This window comes from Rhinopithecus bieti, unplaced genomic scaffold (genome assembly GCF_001698545.2).
Source record: "Rhinopithecus bieti isolate Rb0 unplaced genomic scaffold, ASM169854v2 scaffold_44774, whole genome shotgun sequence".
Lineage (NCBI taxonomy): Eukaryota > Metazoa > Chordata > Mammalia > Primates > Cercopithecidae > Rhinopithecus > Rhinopithecus bieti.
This window is the reverse complement of record NW_016819032.1, coordinates 709673-719625: the sequence shown is the minus strand read 5'-3', so window position 1 is coordinate 719625 and position 9953 is coordinate 709673.

Below are 9953 nucleotides of genomic sequence, written 5' to 3'. Positions count from 1 at the left end.
TACTTTTCTTTCTTTCTTTCTTTTGAGGCAGTGTTGCTCTGTTGCCCAGGCTGGAGTGCAGTTGCATGATTTTGACTCACTGCAACCTCCGCCTCCCAGATTCAAGCGATTCTTGTGCCTCAGCCTCCCAAGTAGCTGGAAGGTGAGCACCACCAAACCCGGCTAAATTTTTTGTATTTTTAGTAGAGACGGATTTTAGCCATGTTGGCCAGGCTGGTCTCAAACTTCTGACCTCAATCTACCCACCTCGGCCTCCCAAAGTGCTGGGATTGCAGGCGTGAGCCACCGCGCCTGGCCCTGCTTAACAATTTTTAAAGGAGGTGAAAACACAACTTGTGAAAGGATTAGAAAATGTTCCCATGAGCTTTTTCTTCCCTTTATCAATACACAAAGACTTAAAGCTGCTTCCAAAGAAAAGATTTACCTCTAATAGATGCCCTCCTCCATACTATCTGTGAAAACAAGAGCTGAGCAATGTAATTTTAATTTTCTCTCAACATTGTTAGTAAGGAAGAACTCTTCCACCATTCCAAGGTGATCAGTATCATTCAGATGCAACTCAAGCTTCCAAAATTGACATATTTTTTAAATGTCATCTCAAACAAAACAGCATAAACCAATATTCTCTTTACTGCTTAAAACTCAGGGTGTTAATTTGTGTAAGAAGTAAAAACGATATCGTGTTTATGTTAAGGTTTGAAAATGAATCCAAAAGCTCAAGAAATTATATTTTATAAATAAACATGATAACATACAGTCTGAATCATATTTCCTGCCCTGTGAAATTACTTGAGGGGGTAGCATCATTAAGTGAATTAATGGGTAATCTTGGAAAAGTCTTAGGTGAAGGGAAAGGAAAACATTAAGAACACAGAATTAATAAACTTGTTCAAGAAAAAAAGTTACTTTCTAAAAAAATTCTTCTTTTGAACTAGTTATTTCTGATCATGGTGTATTAATTACTAAATGTAATTTTTTAATGTATTTATTTAAAAACTACATATGATGAGGAAACAATGTTTTATTTTCTCTTTGGTGAATGTAGTATTTCATATGTAAACACAGACAAATTCAGAAAATCTTTTCCCATTTTATTGATCATCATCTTTATTATTATGTGCACAGTACAGGGTCATGAATTCACTTGTAAATTAAAATTTAGAGTAATTCATTTGTTTTTTAATGATAAAATTTGTCAATAGAATTATTATTTTATTAGTAAATGCTCATTACAAAATAACACATAAATTTAATGAACTCCATAAATTATTGTAGACATTGCAATTAAAAAATTAAGTATCACCACAGAATACTATGCAACCATAAAAAAGAATGACATCATGTCTTTTGCAGAAACCCAGATGGAGATGAAAGCTATTATCCTTAGCAAACTAATGCAGGAACAGAAAACCAAATACCACATGTTCTCACTTATAAATGGGAACTAAATGATGACAGTACATGGACACATAGAGGGGAACAACAGACAATGGAACCTATTGGAGGGTGGAGAGTGGGATAACGGAGAGGATCAAGAAAGATAACTAATGGGTACTACACTTAATACCTGGGTGACAAAATAATCTGTACAACAAATCCCCACGACACAAGTTCACCCATATAACAAACATGTACATGTACCCCTGAACTTAAAATAAAAGTTTTAAAAAAATTATCTCTTCCCACTGGATTCAATCTTGGGGCATGAGATTTAAGAAATGAATTTAAAATAAAATCGTACCAAGCATTTAATTAATAAATAAAAATTTTAGAAAGAGGTGAAAACAGTACTTGTGAGAAGGGTAAGAAAATTTTCCTGTACAATTTTTTTTTCAGTGATTCTCTATTCACCAAAATTATTACTATTGTTTCTGTACCAGAGAAACAATTTCTGTAGAATAAGGAAAGAATAATTATTTTCAATCAGGGGACTTGAGGAAGGATCCTTGAAGATGATGTAGAATTTTCTCTGATGGAAATTACAAAGATATAAAAGTCAAAACACAGGTAAATCCAAAGACTATTAAGTAGCCAAATTAAACTTACTTAAAAATGTCTGAAACAAAATAGGAATTTTAAAATTATCATATAGTCAGTCATTTTTAAATGATGGTTACTGCATTAATTGCTCAAAATATACTATCCTACTGAATTATCAAAATAACACTATGAGGTATGATTTATACCCATGTCATAGATGAAGACACAAAAGCTGAGCTAAGAGAAATCCTTTTTTATTTTTTGAGATGGAGCCTCACTGTGTGTCCCAGGCTGGAGTGCATAGCGCGATCTCGGCTCACTGCAACCTCCACCTCCGGGGTTCAAGCAATTCTCCTGTCTCAGCCTCATGAGTAGTTGGGATTACAGGTGCATGCCACCACACATGGCTAATTTTTGTGTTTTTAGTAGAGACAGGGTTTCTACTAAACCAGACTGGTCTCAAATTCCAGATCTTAAGTGATCTGCCAGTCTCGGCCTCTCAAAGTCCGGGGATTACAGGCGTAAGTGACCGCCCACAGCCAGAAATCATTTTTGTTAGAGCTTAAGTGGGTAGCAAAATTAAAAATCCAAACCCAGGACTCACTCCAAAATCTTACTGCTATACGCCAAATTCTTTTATTTAATACTGGAAGGATATGTGAAAGGTAGCCTATAGAAGGATCTTGAATCCAATTAGGAGGCTGAATTTAACTTGGTAGGAAATTGAGAACCAGTGAAATTTTTTGTGCCGGCCAATGGGCAGGCCCAATTGTATGAGGTGGCACTGAGAAGGCCCTCACGAATCCTCATGATAGTCTGTCTGTGTTCTGTTGAGACACCCACGTGGCTTGTTCACTGAGGTGGAGAGCCTAGTATTTGTCTCTGTGGAAGTCAGGATCTTCTGATAAGTCACCATTCCAAGCCTAGGAAATCCTTTAGCTCACCACTGAGGTGAGCAGGTCCTTGATGTTTCTAAAGCGATTCCAATTAATCATCCTACTTGTTAGTCAAAGTATTTGCACATTGACTGCCCTTCCCGTTTTTATCACTTTAAGTGAGGTGTTTGGACGAATTGTAGTTCCTAGAACAGGGCCTGCTTTCTCATACCTCTGTCACGCTGCTCCACCCTAGTTTCTTAATCTGGAGCCCTCTCCACTGCCCTCAACTGTTTGGCTTTTCCTTACTCACCTCAAGCATTGCCACTTTCCAGAAGCATTTCTTGTTATCTCTTCCACCACCCCAGCCTGCTGGGGTGCTGCTAATAGTTTCTCTTCTATTAGGTTGATATATGATTAGGTATGCTGATAATTCTGACTATTGTTATAGCTAGCTCTCCTTTATTCCCTTCAGAAATTACCACACTACTTCCCTGTGCTTGCTAGCCTGTGAGCCCCTTAAGAATAAGGACAATGCATTTCTCTTTTCTGTATCCGTGGTGTTAGAATGTCTAGTATATAGCATGCATTCATTTAATTTTAGAAGTGAAAAACATAGTCAAGTTCTCTCAAGCACCTGAAAGTGTCTGCAGTTCAACAGTGTCACCTCTAGATAGCAGCCTTCTGAATGATCTCCAAAAAGCTTGTGTCAATGTCACCCTTTAGGAGAAGACGCAAGCATGTGACAATCACATTTCCAGAGAAATTGATCTTTTGCAGAAAGAGTACTAAAATAAAGTCACGGAAAATAACTTCACGTGCTTTTTGAAAGAAACTGTGATATAGATGGATAAACTAAATTCTAAAAATGCTACAGAGAAAGTGAAGCTGAGAAACGTAGTTCCACAAAGGCCTTAAAAGTGGGTGATGGAAGAGCAAAATTGACAATTGGTAATTATCAATACAGCACAGATACCCAACACAGCCAGTTTTTAAAGTAGTGGCAGCAGATTTGCTTTTCCTACAGTTAGCCAAACAGAGGTATTAGAATGTGAATTTAGTGCCAAGAGTTTGTCATCGAATTTTTTCTAGCATACTTTTCTGTAGCTTGATTTTCTCACGTTATCATGAACATCCTGTTGTGTCAGCACATGTTTATCAACATCGTTCACTCAAAAATCTGCATAATATTCATAAATTTGCACCACACCTTTTTAACCATTCTCTTATGACCAGAAAATTAGGTTGATTTCAGTTTTTGCTGTTACAAATAATGCTACAATGAATATTTGCATATCTAATATAGACATAATATACATGTACATATAAGAACAAACACATGGAAGTTGAAATATTTGTCTAGGATAGACTCTTTAAAGAGGGATGCTGTATCAAAGTATATGGACACATAATTTTTATAGCGTTTTCCCAAATTTTTCTGTCAACAAGAATGTCCATTTACACTTCTGCCAGCTGTTCTTGACAGGGCTTGCTTAGCCATAGACCTAATAATAATTGATGTTATCAGCTTTTTAATGTTTAATAATCTAATAAAGATTATAATTACTTGATATTACTCATCATTATACAGAATTTGGCATTCAGTAAATATTAGTTGACAATACGAGAATAAATTAATCAATCAATATTATAAATTACCATACATACTTAGGTACATTTCTAGTCTCTCTTCTATTAGATTGATATATTATTGGGTATGCTGATAATTCTGACTATTGTTAGAGCTGTAGTATACTGTTTTCAGTGTGTTTTACTATCTGGTAAGTACAGTCCCCAATCCATTGACTCTTCTTTTATTATTATTATCTTGGGACTTCTAATACATTCAAGTTAAAAGAAATTTGCAGGATATGTTTAGGATTAATTAAAATTAAATTGAATTTATACATTAATAACTTTGATGTCTTCAAAACTCCAGCATTAATTTGTAACTTTGCCTTTTCCATTATGACATTTACACAGGATAAATGATTTAGAAGAATGTTAATACTTCTGGAAATTTGCTGATCACTGAGAGAGGCCATTGATAATAAGATTGCTTTCATTACAGCCGTTAGTTGATTAATAACTTTTCTTTTCTTTTGAAGTTATTTCTTACGTATAAATTCAGTAGCAAAAAAATTATATGAGAGGCAGCAAAATTAGGGCTCTCAGCATTAAGAACCAGATAAAAGTTACTTATTTTAATCACATTTTCCAAAGCAACATGAAAGCCAAATAAATGATTCCTAAACTTTAAACTTACATGTCACATGGAAAAATCCCACTTCCAGAAAGCCAACTTAATATCAGTAAATATGAGATAATTTTCAATTTTTATCATAAATGTTGAAATATGTAAATGGTTGCTACAATATTTTAAACATAGACTAAATATCAAACACAGACAATGGAAATTAATTTACTAAGACAACTTATTTAAATTCTATTTTAGCTTACTTGAAATAACAGTAGGCTGAAGAAACCCAGTTGATAATGAGAAGGAATTACTGGCAGCAATTTTGCCAATGCTTTTATGGATTAAGAAAGCAAACAAATAAAAGATTGTGAGATGTCTTATCATTTTTGAAAATAATAAGGTAAAAGGCAATAAAACTATTCAAACAATTATATAAATTATACACATCCATTTATATATTTATATATACATTTTTATAAATAAAATTATATAAATCCATTTTACAGATAACAGTGTGTATTGTCTGGTTACTGAAGTGTTGGCAGGCAGGTAGCATGTGCTAGCATAAAGTGTTTGTTCACTAGCTGAATTGTGCATGAGAAAGGTAGTGTCAGGGTGCCAATATATAAAGTAGATAAAGTGAGTTGAATGAAAGGGGAACAAATGAAAATTGAAGACTACCTGTATTTATTGCTGTTGGCATAAAAGATTGACCCTAAGCATTGAGAAAACTCTTCTTAAAAAGCAGACCACAAAATATAAATCAAAACCACTGTAAGACAGCATCTCACTACAGTCAGAATGACTTTTGTTAAAAAGTCAGAAAATAACAGATGTTGGCAAGGCTGCATAGAAAAGTGGACACTGATACACTGTGCGAATGTAAATTCCTCCAGCTACTGTGGAGAACAGTTAGGAGATTTCTCAAAGAACTAAGAATTGATCTACCATTCCACCCAGCAATCCCATTACTGAGTATACACCCAAAGGAAAATAAATTGCTCTACTAAAAGGACACATGCACCCATATATTTATCACAGCACTATTCACAATAGTAAAAACATGGAATCAACCCAGGTGCCTATCAGTGATGGACTGGATAAAGGGAATGTGGTATGTATTTACCATGGAATACTATGCAGCCATAAAAAGGAAGAAAATCATGTCCTTTGCAGCAAGGTGGATGTAGCTGGAGTGATTACTCTAAGGGAACTAATGCAAAAACAGAAATCCAAATACCACATGTTCTCAGTTATATGTGGGAGCTAAACATTAGGTACCCATGGACATAAAGATGGGAACAATAGACATAGGGCCTACTAGAGTGGAGGTGGAGGTGGGTGTGGGACAAGGAATGAAAAGCTACCTATCTGGCACTGTGCTCACTACCTGGATGACAGTCATACCCAAACCTCAGCATCACGTAATATACCTTTGCAACAAACCTGCACATGTACTCCCTGATTCTAAAATGCAACTTTTAAAAAATGAAAAAAAAAAGAGAGAGGAAAACAAAAAAGGACCATACGTTGGTTAGAAATTCACAGAGCTAAGGTTTTCTGAGATTGATAAGATTACCGAGTTAAAGGCAAGAGAGAGGCTGAATGTGTGTGTGATAGGGAGGCAGCAAGTTTGTGTGGTGAGTGATGGTGAGGTGTTGGCACAAAAGCCACCATGCATGCATGTGATCAGAATAAATATTGATTGACTAGGAAGTCTTGTTAAATACACATTATGTATTTAACAAGGAGGCAATGACTGAGTGAGGACTTTGATATCAGTGTGGCATGAGCCACCATATGTAAAGAACATGAAACTAGATAGGAATTATTTTTAAAAAAAGTAAAAAGTGTTTACTAGTATGTGTCTAGCACTAGGCTAATTGTTTCTCAAAATTTTTCTTATTTAATGTACCTTATGATCTTTCTTTTATAGATGAAGAAAATTGAAAAGAAAAACTGTAAGGAAATCACCATGAACCAATTCCAATGCTCATTCATTCATTCATTCATTCATTCATTGTTTTTTGAGCATTTTCGTTATTTGCCTATGAGCTAAGGGCTAGGGATAGAAAGGTGAATTAGGGTCCTTACCATCAAGGACCTCAGTCAGATTCAGGAAGAATTAAAGGGTTGAAATACAGTATGAGATACAGTTATACAAGGGGGTATGAATGAGAGTGTTAAGGGAGAAGAGAAGGGGGGCCTAGCCTTAATGAGTTGGGAAAGGCTTCCCATAACAAATGACCTTTGAGCCAAGCCTGGAAGGAACCACAGGAAATACCCAGATGAAGAAATGAGAAGAGCATTCCAGGCCAATAGGATGGAATTGGAGAGAAGGAGAGAAACAGGGAAGATGAAGAAAGACTGGCTTCTCTGACAACTGGAAGCAACTGGTAAGGCTGAAGAATAAAGGCAGATCATCACAAGACAGGAAGGAGTCAGAAACTTGAAATGAATGACATGCTAAGGAATTTCCATTTTAATCTGAAAGTTAAATCTGAAAGAGAACCATTGAAATGCCTAAAGGAGAATAGTGAATTTGAAATCACTTGTGAAGTTTGCCTTGGCATGCATAGGAAGAGAATGAAGCTGTTGATGAGAAGACCAGCAAGGAGTTGTCTCAATGAACCAAGGCACTGAAGAAATAATATGCTTTCCATCTACACATCTTAACCGTTGGGATAACTGAATTATTAGCTGCCCACATCACAAAATCGTACTATAATTGTGCATTTCACATCATCAGCAAATGGTGGTCACAAAATCGTACTATAATTGTGTGTTTCACATCATCAGCAAATGGTGGTAACGAGTGATGCTGGCTATATCCCAAAGGTGGCGCTGTAACCTAAAAGCACGGAGCCCAGGAATTGCCCTGCAAGCTGTAAGGGTCTCTATATAGGACTATGTGCTGAAGGAGCTGACTCAGACCTAGTCCTCCACCTCAAGAAAAATATGCCTTCTACATTTATAAGGAATAGAAATGAAACGAAAAGAAAACTCTGTTTAGATGTCAAGGTTTTTTTTTTTTTTTGCTCTTGGGGCAGGATGATTGTTTTCCTAGTATAAAATTAACATATGCTCATTGTAGAAAATTTAGAAAATGTAAAAATATAAAAGAAAATGAAAATCATTTCCCATTACCCAGAGACAACAACTAACACTATGATAATTCTCTTCAACTAATGCTAACACAGCTCTACCCTTCAACTGACAGGTAAGGCCTAGGAAAACCAAATCTGTGACTGAAATTTAGCCTTTCTCTAATACCCATATTCATTGCATAGATTATTTTTTAAATTAAGATTATCCTATATAAAAGCCTGTGCCTGCACTTTATGCTTAATATTTTTTGTAAAATACTTTAAGAGGCATTTCATCCCATGAAAGGACACTGAGGTTTCCTCTACTCCTTCTATATTATAAGTGATTGTGTGATTAATATCTTTGTGCATAGAGCTTAACATGCACTTTACATTATTTCCATTAGAATTGAAATTTTGGGGTTAATGACTATGCACATATTTTAAAATCTGTATATTACAGCACATTGTTAACAAGATAGTCCTTGATATTACTGAAGACACCTTATACATCAAAGTACAATAATCATAGCTATAAATTTTTTTGTATCTCTGGAGTTCCAGTTTTCCTTCCAGTTCTGAGTCTGTGAATTCAACCAATATCATTATGAAGCTTATATTTGTTTATAAGGATGCCAGCATTATAAAGGCATATTTAAATAGATAACCCCTGCTACCAAGGGTTAGGTTGTTCCAGTTGTTTTTGATGGCCGTAAAACTTACTTGGTTTTTGGACTGAAGACAATATAGGCTTTGCTATCTACAATGTGTCCAGCCTCTATCTACAAATAGTATAGTCCTAGAACCAAAGTTATAGGATGTAATTTTCTAAGAAAGAACCAAATTATATCTAACAATTCTAACCCTGAAGAACTCTCTTCTCCAAGAAAATAGACATGAGAGGACCTGAACCACAATGCCACAAGAGAATCTCCCAGGTATTACCTGTGGTCTGATTGATAGAACTCTGTTGACAGATATCAGTAAGTATTCTTAGATTTAAATACATGTTTTAGAGGAAAAAAATATTCCCAGCTTATTCTTCAGTGCAAATGAGAACAAGAATATATATATATATATATATTCCCAGCAAAGAGGACATGATCTGACATGATAATGGTAGATCTTATCTGAGATGGCACTTATTACTTATCTTCATTCCTAATTTCAAACAATTGAAGATTTTTACACTGTCCAGAATATATTACACTATGACTAATTTTTCACAATTTGTGGATTTCATGTATTAGCCTGCTCTTTGTTATTTTCTATTTCCATAGTTTCCATTTCCACCCGTCTCTTTGCTTTCCTTAATTTAGGGAACGTAAATGCTCCACCTCGACTGCACTGTGATGTTGGCCAGAAAGAAGGTACTGTGACAACTGACATTTTGACTCGCATAAAATGTTTTGTTTTATCCCTTGGATAGGATGGAAGACCTGGACATGTGAGGGAACATTCCGTTTATATAGTAATCACTTTCATAACAGTTACAAACTGGGTGCAAACTCCCCCAAACAAATGTCGCAAGCTAATAAGAGTCACTAACTTTTTCTGATGGCTGTTATCTATTCATACAGCAGTATAATCTTCACAGCATGATTAGCATCCTTTACCAAAGACTCAGAATGCCTCCACCAACTACTGAAATCTAGTAGTACTTGAGGACCAAGTCACAGAACAAGTGCTAAAAAAAGTTAACTGGAACCTTACCACTTTTTCACTCATCCCAATTTCATAAAATGTATCAGTAAAAAACAACCAATTATCTAAATAAACAAAAGTAAAGAAAATTCTTTAACGCATAGGTAA